General features: G+C 39.8%; 1 protein-coding gene and 1 long non-coding RNA gene across 2 annotated transcripts in view; one reads left to right on the top strand and one right to left on the bottom strand.

Moving 5' to 3' along the window:
- LOC146687842 (uncharacterized) overlaps positions 1–2,231 on the bottom strand; it is a 28,329-nt gene extending 26,098 nt beyond the window's left edge. Inside the window, exon 1 of the long non-coding RNA XR_014916331.1 lies at positions 2,056–2,231. This is a non-coding gene — a long non-coding RNA (uncharacterized LOC146687842). The remainder of the gene's footprint in view (positions 1–2,055) is intronic.
- Positions 1–12,173, top strand: part of LOC146687841 (neurocan core protein-like) — a 108,161-nt gene that overhangs the window by 28,690 nt on the left and 67,298 nt on the right. The window lies entirely within an intron of this gene.

Raw genomic sequence — 12,173 nt, 5'->3', positions numbered from 1 at the left:
AGCAGTTCTTTTTAAATTTTGAAGCTATCATCACTGAAGTTCACATTTATTAAAGATAAATGCCAACATTCACCTGTCAGCTTCTAAAGATCACTATTTGTTACTGAATGTTGGGCCATCAGTGCCAACATGCATGAAAGCTTTCCTTTATGCCATATTTTGAGATTAGGCAATGAAAAAACACCCCCCCCCCCCCCCCAAAAAAAAAAAAACAAACAAAAAAAACCCAAAACAAACAAACAACAAAAACACATTAAACTAATGTGACATAACACCCATACAAAGTGTTGTGGGTATAAAGTGTGTAGTTAAAAAATAACAGTATTTTATTCAGTTTGCAGATGAATTCATAAAAAGTCTCTAAATAATATAAATGATTTTAATTACGTGTGTTTGAATTGTTTAGTTGTGTTAAAAAACATGTTTGGGCTCAGTGTGTTTCTGGTATAAATGGCCACCATGCATGTGTGCTGTTCTTGCTTTGCTATTACACCTTATTATGCACTTTATTTCTGATAATGTTATCTAACAGAGCGATAATTTTATTTTTTTAGTGCAAAATCAAAGAGTGTCACTCAGTGTGCGACATGTGTACTTCTCCATGTTTGTTCACACCAAAATCCTGAACTAATTTTTTACAAAACTCTTAAAGTTTTCTGCACATTTATAAAGATGCAGAATTATTATCCACAGATTCTAAAATAGTTTTTGATTTCGTTATGTATGTTATGGCTGTAACTTTGAAGTAAAACACGCAGAAATTATTTATTTGTTATGCATTTTCATTTTTGTGAGGTCAGTACAGGATTTATTTTAAACTGCAATTAACCATAATAGCATATGAATTTCATTAAATAAATAATAAGAATTATTATCTCAATGGTATTTTTGTAGATTACATGTTTTCCACTTTGTTGCATTTTGAATTTAATGTCTGAATACAAACAGCAATGACTGATGGTGCAAATACATTAAAAAAAGTTTCATTTCTTTGTGTTATTTGGGTTTATGCCTCTTCTGTAAAGCCTGTGTGAGCTGTGTTGGTGTTAGTGTTGCATGCTATTGCTCACAGGCCTCATATTAGACTGAACCAAGTACCCATCAAAAGACTCAACTCAGTGATGCAGCAGGCCCTGTAGGGGAAGATTTCATGTTTGAATTTAATAGATAAACCTTATTTCGAAAAAATCAGCAAATGTTTTTTTTTCTTTTTTGTGTCTTTTTTTCTTTTTATATAATGTCCTATTTGTTCATTTGTTATGGAGTGGATTATAGAACAATAAAATGCAATGATAACAAAACAGCAGTGTGATTAGTGCATTTTGAGGTTAAGATGTGCTTTCAGATACAAGACATCAAATCCATTATTGCAAATTAAGTAAAAAAAATGGGCAAACGTAAATGAAATGCAATTTAAAGCAATTAAAACAATATAATCTATAACACACAAATTAATCAATTATTCGTTGTGAAATGATAATATGACGTAATACATTAAGAAAATAGATTAAAACTCCTTTAAATATAAAAATCAGTGTATTGTCAGTTGTGCTGTAAATACGCCTTTTTCCATAAGAAGACCAGCCAATAGGAAACTACAGTTATTAAAGAGCCTGTTTAATAACTAAAGAGACCTTTATCATATGAATATGTCAGAGACAGTTTATTCACATGGTTAAAAAAAAGCTATTAGAGAAAAATAGTTCATATTTGTTTATTTTAACAGTCCAAGCTTCTTTCATATCTTCTCTCGAAAACGCAGTCAAGTTATTAATAACGTTTAAGCAAAGCTGAGACACAATCACACTTTTACAGGGGGCTAAAAAGTTGCCCATCTTCCGCAAGTCCGCAAGCAGCGGAAATATGCGCCACTTACAGCAGTTTATGTAGGACGTTAAACAAGTCTAAATTCAGCTTCAAAGGTGTTAAAACTGCTCGCAGTGAAAATATACTCCGGCCTCTGTCGCAGTTTTCATTAACACGAGAGAGCCGTGGATGTAAAGGCTTAGCGCAGGCTGTGTAAACGTGTGTATAAACCAGTAATAAAGTTCTTACCTCAGCAGGCTCCTGCAGAGACCTGTTAATTCCTCCTCTGCCTGGCGTGAAAGAGGGACCGCCAGCCTGAGCCCTCGTGCCTTAATTTGAAGCAGGCTGGGTTTTATGATAATCAGCGCTGACACCGACCTGCGCGCCATGAATAGAGGAGGGCACCCTCGAGCCTGCGTTCCCACGAGCCGCATTCCTGCGGTCAAGTTCAAGCTCAAAGCGCGAGCCACCATTACTATGCGAGGCGTGCCGCGTGGCTAATTCCAAAAAGGCGCGCACTGCTCGCCGTGGGAGAGTTCGTCACCTTGTATTCAAATGCAGCAGCAGATAGACGGATAGGCCCACTGAGAGGTTGTGGGCTACACTGAAACACACCAACGGGGCTTCTGCTGGCTTTACTTTCACCAAAAGCTTTAATAAATAAACAAAAAGCACACAAACGCAATCTCCAAATATCCTGCAGTTAAACAAAACAAACAAAAAAGGAATACAACTTACTTTCAATAATTATAATGATGTAAGTGTCCTTTAAAAATAAATATCTCAGTGTGAAGATTTACTATTTTTTTAATTTTTATTTTTTATACACTCCGTTTTCTGTTGAGAAACTTTCAGGTTCAGTGATCTGAGTGAGCCCAAATGGAAAAAATAGTCATCAAATGACTTATCAAAATCTCTAAAGCCTAACAGCTGGTGTATTTTATTAGACTATAAGTGTGGTAAAAAACAAAAGTGTAAAAAAAATGTAGCATCAACATTTAACTGAAATTCCCAAATGAAAAAGAAATGATTCAGCGTCTACACGTGATCACAGATCAGCACAAATCAGCATCAACATTACAACCCCATATCAGATTATGAGTTAAAATGTATATCTTTGTTATCTTTGGGGGCAGTTTATATTTATATATATATGAAAAAATAGTAATCTACAGAAACACAATCTGAGGAAATCTAAATGAGACAGAGATTTTGGTGCAGAAATTGTGATTGTGTAACAGTGACGTGTCAGTGGATATGAAACATTTCTGAAGGGCAGATTTACTAAAACAGAAGTTTATGTTCACATTTATCAGAAACACGCAGCCCGCGCTTTCATTTAAACCTTTCTTCTCTTATACTTTCACAGCTTGCATTTTCAGTCTACAATAGTTTAGACATTTCTGAAGGAAAAACACTGGGCTTTTTCTTCATAGTTATTATTATTAATATTATTATTCCCACATCCAATCAACTTATTGTTGGATACAGTGTATAACACAATAAACAGTTTGCTTCAACTGTGGCTTAGGCTAAACTTTATATTTTGGATGATTTGCAGATCTAAATCTTTCACAGTTTAAATAAAAATAAGTTGGATGCTTTTTGAATTCGTACGATGAAGGCTTAAAACCAGACTACATGCTTGTATGCACGAGGATGACATCCGTGTGAGTAGTTTCAAACGCAGATCATTCCCACACGTATGGCGGGCGTGTAAGTGTGATGTGTCTAGTCAGAGTATAATTGGCTGGCTCAGTCTCAGACAGCTCTGTCCCACCTCCCCATGTTCGTGTATTTGAGGTCCCATAAAACAGTGTCTGGCTCGCTGATCCCACGACCCCTGGGGGAATAAATCCCTCACTCATGATTTGGATTTTCCGGCTCTGTCTGCGATTGTAAAGTCGAGAGTTTGAAATGTCACAAAGTTCTTAACACCTTTAAAGCATCTATTTCTATTTTCATATTCTTTCAAAATTCACTTCGTCTGACATGTCACTGTGACTGTCATCTATGTAAACCTATGATTAATATTCATATCTGAAATTAAAGTCAGCAAATTATTGGCTTTTGCTAGCCTTAAGCTACCAACAAAACAAACAACACCAAAACATGGGTTTCACCCATCATGTAGCTCTGCTATTGTTTAGTATTTACAAGCCAGTATACCATTTCACTAGCCTCTAGCCTCTTTTACACCGACCTCCTCAGCTGGAGTTTAAAAGCCCGACAACCTCATAAAGGCATTTTACGTTCAACTCTCTGTGGTCCTGCTAACAGAAACAGATTGATCAGTGTGGAGGGAAACGTCTTATTATGTAATGACGACAGAGAGGGCTGGCCAGGTCAGATGTGAGATGAACCCCTGACCCCGGCTGAGCTGCGGAGTGTGCCGCTGACCACGGGGCTGTTGATGAAGTCGTGGACCTGTGGACAGTGCATTTGGTGACCTTTGGTGTCAGCTGCCGGGCAGCAGACGGATGTGTCTTTAACTTAATTAGCACTGATTAGTTGACCTGTGGAGGAGAAGCCAGCAAGTTACCTGAGCTTAGATCAAAGCTGGATTGGAAGAAAAACTGTTTTCCTTTAATATTATCTAAACCCCCCCCAAAACACGGAAACACAAGCTTTTAATCTCCACAGTCCAGCTTTCACAACATTATTCATTGATTATTGTTATTATTATTTACAGCTTATTAATTTAATATTTTTTCTGTATTTTATAATTTAACAAAATAATATATGATTACACACAGAAAATAGCTAGAAAAATAGCTAGTGTTACAGAGTTTTATGCGTCTGTTTGTAAATATGTTCAAAACTCCAGCAGACACCAGTTTTTCAAGAGAAAAATGAATCTTAACTTTTAAAGTTTGCCAAAGCTTTCATCCTCTTCCAGTGACCTTCATAAACAGATGGGGTTTGTTTACTCTGAGGTTGACGAGATATAAATATAAATTAGTACAACATAAAAATACCAGCTTTAGACTGATGAAGGTATGTTATGTAGTCAGTCATTAATTATTAGTTTATTCAAAGTTATTTCAAAGAAAAAGGTGGCAAATTTTAATTGTCTCACTTTCTGTATTTGTCTCACTATCTATCTATCTATCTATCTATCTATCTATCTATCTATCTATCTATCTATCTATCTATCTATCTATCTATCTATCTATCTATCTATCTATCTATCTATCTATCTATCTATCTATCTATCTATCTATCTATCTATCTATCTATCTATCTTAGAAAAGTGATTAATGCCCACAGGTTTGATGTACGTAAAAGATTTTTTTCTTTTCTATTCTTCCTTGTCAACAGTTAAAAGAAATCCTTTTTGTTTTGTTTTTTAATTTTGCCAGTGCAATGATGGTCAGTCTGGTGGGCAATGATTTCATACCCCCAGCCCACCGCACACACTCACGCACACACATACACACCGCAGGGCAGTCATTTTTCAATCAGCCCTGTGGGCCTCTGACAGGTCTGGGAGAGGGTCTGCCTCCATGTAAGGCAGACTGGCAGGAGTGACACCTCCGTATAGCAACGTTAATTATGGGCATCTGTTCAGACGCCCCAGTCTGGGGGTCTTCTAGGGTCCTTGGCTGTTGCCATAGGGACGGTGGAGAACCGTTGGTGGTTTTGGGGGGCAGACAGAGACCCCCTTATTCTCTTGAGGGGTGGCCAGACATGACCCCCCACAACTCACCCCTTTTGATTTGGGTGGGAACAGGGAGCAGCCAGCCAGGAGAGAGAGAGATCTTTCCAGCTTCATTTTGGGGACCATGGGTGCACCTCCTGAGAGGAGCAGAAACACTTTTAGTTTCAGTGCAGGAATATTGTAGCAGTGAGAGTGTTGTCCCTGCTTTCCTAAATGATTTCCACATTAATACTGAGCGGTTAAACTGTAATATGGTAGTACAGATACAGAAAACATACGTGCAAACAAATTAGAAATACCCAACACTTACACTGCATTCTTCAGACTGTCCTCCATGACACCGCACTGACTTACATTCATCTAAACCTCACCACACATAGCTACAACTGGGGTTCAGTCTGAACTCCAACCTGAGCTTACATCAAACCAAAGTCATCTCTTTATGCTTTGTGTTATGAAAACTTTCTTCTCATCCTCATAATGTGATTGCATAAAAAGATTTAAGTCCCCACTGTATGAGTGATACCTGGACACACACACACACACACACACACACACACACACACACACACACACACACACACACACACACACACACACACACACACACACCCTCTGCATGAACACCCTTTATTCCCACTTTGCATACATTAGCCAGTGTCTGTGTTCTGAATGCATTGTTGTGTTTTCCCACACCCCCCTATTTGATGTCTCTTTTGTCACTGTGAATAAAAGCAGACTGACGAATGGGAGGTGGGCTGTAGCTCCATTTCAGGGGGAGAGACCCCCATTAATTGCCAGCTACAGAGGCTGTAGGTGACCCCTGCTGGACAACATGTGAATATTCTGAGAAAACTCTGATCCTCATGACCTGAATGGAAATCTGAGTCTCACAGGAAGCTTAGAATAACTGCTTTGCCTCCATGTTTGGTTGTGTAAAATAACAGCTGCATGCTGCACTCTTATTTGTGAAATAAGTATACACAGTAGAGGAACAATTCTTCTAAATGTGATGACGAGATCCCAGCAGACTAAATGTGGAGCAAAGAGCATGTTTGTGTGGGATAATGCAGGATTAATGCTGAGAGGTAGTATGAAGGTTTTATAACCTATATCTACCTTCAAACACAATGATCATGGGAGGTCAAATATAGCTGTTTTATATCTGAGGGTCTTTTTTATTTTTTTAGCTCCCCACAGAAATTCAAACACTGCTGTATTTTCTTTTTTTCTGTCCCCATAACTGTTAAAAATGTTATAATTACACTCTTGCTTTTATTGAATTTGCTTATCTGTCTCATCTCTGGTTTTAAGTAGATCTTAACACATATTTTTATGTGTTTTATGTGCTCACATATATTGACTTTTGTAAATTAGAGCCATTAAAGATGTAGGGTAGGAGATAAAAACACTGTGCAGTCTGACATAAAGAAGGACACATAGTCATCCCAACTCCTGAAGTAAGAGGAGAAATGTTAGTTGCACATTATCGTCTATTAATATATTGTGTAAAAGCATTGTGTTGCTGATTTATTAGGTGTTGTTAACATTTTACACCCACATAGACTGTTTTATTAAGAAAACCCATCAAATCAAATGTAGTCCAATAAAAAGCTGTTCCTCAAATATTCCCTGATAATGAAAAACCAATAAGTGTGATTCAGTCTTTTTTTTTTTGGCCTGTCCCGTTTGGCTCTTTTGCCATCAGAATTGTTGTCTAAAGGCAAAGAAAGATGCCCAACGGATTTACTTTACCAAACTGACCATCCCAGCCTTGCCGTAATGGTCCATTTGATTCACCTTTTATTGTTTATTTTATTTTCACTTACTGAATACGGGACAGACTTGACTGGGGGAAAGAAGGGGAGAGAGAAAGAGGGAAAGAGAAACAGCTGGAAACAGCTGAGAAGAGGGACGGGGGAGAAGGGCAAAAGACAAAAACCAACAGAATGGGCAGAAAAAGAAAAAAAATGCATATATCAATCACCTGGATCACCTGCTGAGAAAGAAAAAAGAAAACAAGCAGAAGAGAACAAGAGTAATAGAATAAACAACATCACAATGATATATGGGAATATGACAGTAAATACTAAATATTAAACATTATTGTGCAGCACATAAGATCAACAGAACACAGTGTGCTTTGAGGTAGGAGCCAAAAAGGGTGTAGTTTGTGGGTGTGATCACCTGTGTGTACACCTGTGAGCATGGACGCGCTTGCTTTTTTTAAAAGGTTCCTTCATATAATGATCTGCTAGAGGGTGTGGGGGGGCCACAGCCCCGTCCTCCAGGGCATGAAGCAGGTATGGAGGAGATCAAAACTCCAGACATCCAGAGGCCCCCAGAACACAAGAGACCAAGGAAGACCAACAGAGGGGCAGCCGCGCCACTGTCCCAGAAAGAGCTGAGGAGAGTCCCAGATGAGGGCTCACTCAGCAGCCGCGGAGCAGAAGCCAGGGGGGGTTGCAGTGACGCGCCCGTGAGCTCCGCCGGCAGCCAGCCGTGCCTGAGTGACCGAGCCCCAGGCCGAGAGGCCGGGGCACCCCACCTCCGAAGTCTTCTTTTTCTTCTTCTTTGTCCTTTTAGGATTTGCCACAGCAGATTACTGATACATCTATCTGTCTCTATTGTCCTCCTCTGCCACACCATCCCTCTGCATGTCCTCCTTCACTAAATCCATGAACTTTCTCTGTGGTCTCCCTCATTTTCCTCCCACCTGGCAGCTCCATATTCAGCATCTATTGTCCAGTATGTCCTCTGCACATGTCCAAACCGTCTCAGCCTTGCCTCTCTAACTTCTTCTATCTTCTCCTCTTCTACCTTCTCCTATCCTTCCTCATCACTGCCAGTGAAAATCTTAACTCTACCACCTCCAGCTCGGCCGCCAGCCTTTTTGTCAGTACAATTGTTTCTCAATCATGCGTCACAGCAGGTCTCACTCACTTCCAGCTTACAAAACCTGTAATTAAGAATAAACATAAAAGTAAAATTAACACATGTTTCACATTGTGAACACAAAGTAAAAATGCAGAATCTTTGAGAAGCAGAATTTATGGCAGAGTTGTTGGGATTGCATAGGAAAGGTGTTCCTAATAAAGTGAGTCAAACAGGGGAACAGAGAGAATTTGAGTCATTTAACTACTGTAAGTGAAGGTATTAATGTCACACTCAATAATATTCCTGTGCAGTCCAGGCTTTATTTACAAAGTTCACATATATTAACAGTTTTCCCTCTGATGTATTGATTTCAACCTGACTTTATAACTTTGCTCTCTCCTTCCTGTAAAATGATGTGTGGCTTCTGCTTTCACAAATGTTGGATTTCCAAGAAAGAAAAAAAAAGTAGAAAAAAAATAGTCACCTGTCATGTGACACCAATTGTACCCACTAGATGGCCCTAAAACACCACAGTGAATGCTCCCCCTCAGTCACCTGGTGTCTTCTTGTTCCCTTTTGTGAATCCATAATGAATCTCATGTAAAGAATCCAATTTTGCTCAGTCAAGGTTTTCATCACAGAAACTTTTCACACACTCGCTTCAGTCCCACTGGTGTTACTGAGAAGTCTTCCGTGACGTCCTTCAGCGGAGTCAATCTGAGTCTGACGTGTAATTTACCGGAGCACCGAGGACAGGCGGCAACATCTCGGTGTCCTTCAAGAAAGTTGCTCCGAGCGTTTATTAGCGCAGAAGTGGCAGCAGGGAGTGAGACAGTGAGCAGTGGGTGTGAGAAACAATGCTTGCTTTGCAGGGATGAGACCATTAGTGGTACTGTGCTGTGAAAGGGATGAGACAGAGGGCAAAAGGAGGTGACCTGCTATCAGGACTCTGTGAATGTCACAGTTCAGCTCTCCTGAGCCTGTCGAGGTTTCAATTAGTCTGCCCTTTCTACCCACAAGGTTAAAAACCAATCCTTGTGCAGTGATCAATGGGATTGTTAGCCTGCTTCTCAGGTATGTGTCGATGTAGTGTTTAGGTGTATACACGTTTATACACATACCTAAAATATAGTGTTAAAAATAAATGAATGTCCTGTGTTTTAAGACACAGTGTGCCAGTACTGCAGTGTGAAGCACAGACATTTCTGCTACTGAAGGATTTACAGGTCTGTCTGCATAATCCACTCACAACACCTCCCACCCCCTCCTTTACCCAACCAGCCAGACAGCAACAAGAACTCAACAGGCACGGAGGAGAAAGATGTTCGGTGGACAAACGAAGGACGAACAGGTTGCTCAGAATCACAATGAGCTATGAAGGGCAGGTTTCAGAGCTAATGGACATTTAGGCTTCACTTAAAATAATAGTTTGACATTTTGGGGAAAGACCCTTAATTTTGCTTTCTAAAGGAGACTTCCACAAGGAGACTGTGCTGTAATTATGAAGATGTAAATACAGGGAGGCAGCTAACCTGGCTCTGACCCAGCCTCAAAATCCAGCTCACAGCACTTCTATCAATCACTAATTATTATAATTGATATAATGCAAAGTCCTGACACCACATGCCGACCAGCATTCGTAGCTCGATGCAATCGTTCTTCCAGCATTTCTTTTACTCGTCTTTCTGAAAAATGAGAGCGTTTGCTTTCCAGAATCTCACACACATCATCACCCACAACAGTGTTTGTAATTAGAAATGGAAATCTTTGAGATTCTTCCAAAAAACAGTGAAAAAAACCACAGATCCTGTGAAATCACTGCAATTTGGTTTTATGCATTCCTATAGTGTCAGTCAATGTTTTCCCTGTCTTGCTGCTATGACAGGCATGCCTCAGCAAGCCAAAACCATCACTTGTGGCAGGTTTAATGATATTGATTATCCTTTCGTATCAAGATTACCATGTGTTTGTATGAGACTGTAGGCAGGAGTAGAGATAATTAGCACGCCTTTAACAGCCATGTATCTTTGAGATGCACAGTATCTCCAGTGGAGTTGTGTGCTTTAAAAAATATGTTGGATTCACGCTGTGTTAATGTTCTGACAAGCCAAATGTGTTGTAATTAGGAAAAACAAACAGATGGGCATTTTCATTAGAGGCGTTAAATGTGGGTGTGTGTGTGTGTGTGCGAGAGAGAAAGGAGAAGAAGAACGTGGGGGAACTCGAGTTTTCAGAATTGTAGGTTTGGTGAGAAAAAGTCTAATGAGCGTCACCAACAAAACCCCCGAAAGCTTCTCTGTTGAACATTTGAGTTATTTCACTGCATTTTATTCAAGAGGTTTCGTCACCAGTCTGTTGATTTGCCTTTTTTTTTTTTTTTTTTGCTTGCGTGCTAAAGCTAGAGAATAAATTAAATGCATTTATGTGCAAAGCATGCTTTGTTTGCAGTGATTGGAAATGGCTCCATGTTTTCCATTTCAATAGCACACAGAAGAGAGGGGAGGGCTGCTAACAGACAGACATGACATTATGCAAAGCTCCACGAGGGGTGTTTACACTGCTATGAAAAAACAGCCCTTGAACATGTGAAGCATCGCTGGTCGGCGCAGAGAGACAAGAAAAGAATGAGGCTGGAAATAAAAAAAGCCAGAAGACCTGGGTGATGAAACCAGGTTAAAACTGGAGTAAAGTGGGTTAAGGAGTCTGTAGATCTAGTAGATCATTTAGTCAGATTTGTCTCACAGTCGGGGAGGCCGTATGAGGCAATCTGAATGAAACACGCTCTATTATCGGGCCAACTAGGGCAAGACTCACCTGCAGCGATAAAGAAATAAAGACCTACTTGTTTCTTCTACTCATTACTGTGTAAAGTTGTGATAAAATAGGTATAAAATAGGTGAGTTACAGGACTGAAGGACACAGTAATGATGTGTAGAGGAGAGAAGGCTGAAGGCTGGGTACAGAGGAGCACAGTTACAGGGAAATCTGAGGCTGTGCACTGGCAGAGTAGAATAAAGCAGAGCTAAAGGGGCTTTACACTTTTACACGTCAAATTAATTTACACATCATGCAGCCTGTGAAAACAGTGGTATGTTATCAAAGGCTGCAGGATTTTTAAGACTGATCCCGATAGTTAGTGATTTGAAAATCTGATATTCTGATACATCAGCTGATATTTTTCCTCTCAGACATTTATTGGCCGTTACTGATAGATCGTCACGTTATCGGCTGACAATACTTGCCAGCTGATGAGCTGGTCAGGCTCCACATATTCTGTTGTGTTGTGGAAGGACACTGTGGCTCAAATCACATGCTTAGTCCCTATTTTGATGGCATCAGTGAATTCAAACCAGTCCTCCAACTAGATACAGACATATTGATCATGTGACGTAAGCATTCATTAAATTTTATATAGCAGTCGTTCTATAGTAAAAGAGTGAAAGATCAGTGATTGTTAAAATACACTCTTTCACACGGGTTTGAAAAACCTGTTGCCAGGGTACTGAGCTCTGTTCCAGCTAAAAGTGACGACACCTTTGCAAAGACTTCTTCACACTACTGCTTATTTGTAAAACTCCTTGCACAAATGCCCTGCAAGGTCATGTTCAGGGATTAGACAGTCTCTTAATGCAACAAGGGTGCATGGATCCATAACAATCAAAATTTAAATGTGGTACTCTGAAGACTGGATCACCGGTATCTTGCTTTGGTTGCGCTTTTCAACCTCCCATGCTGAGGGACCAGAAGGATGAGGCTAACAGTCTGAGGCTCCTTAGTGTAGTGGTTTACATATTCAGTGCAAAAGACTCCTAGTTTGAGACCTGGAGGA

Source organism: Copadichromis virginalis, linkage group LG18, assembly GCF_057382275.1.
Source record: "Copadichromis virginalis isolate Kocher_CV1m ecotype Utaka linkage group LG18, C_Virginalis_male_GT1.1, whole genome shotgun sequence".
Lineage (NCBI taxonomy): Eukaryota > Metazoa > Chordata > Actinopteri > Cichliformes > Cichlidae > Copadichromis > Copadichromis virginalis.
Note: the sequence above shows the minus strand (reverse complement) of the source record. Positions and strands in the feature narration are given on the sequence as shown.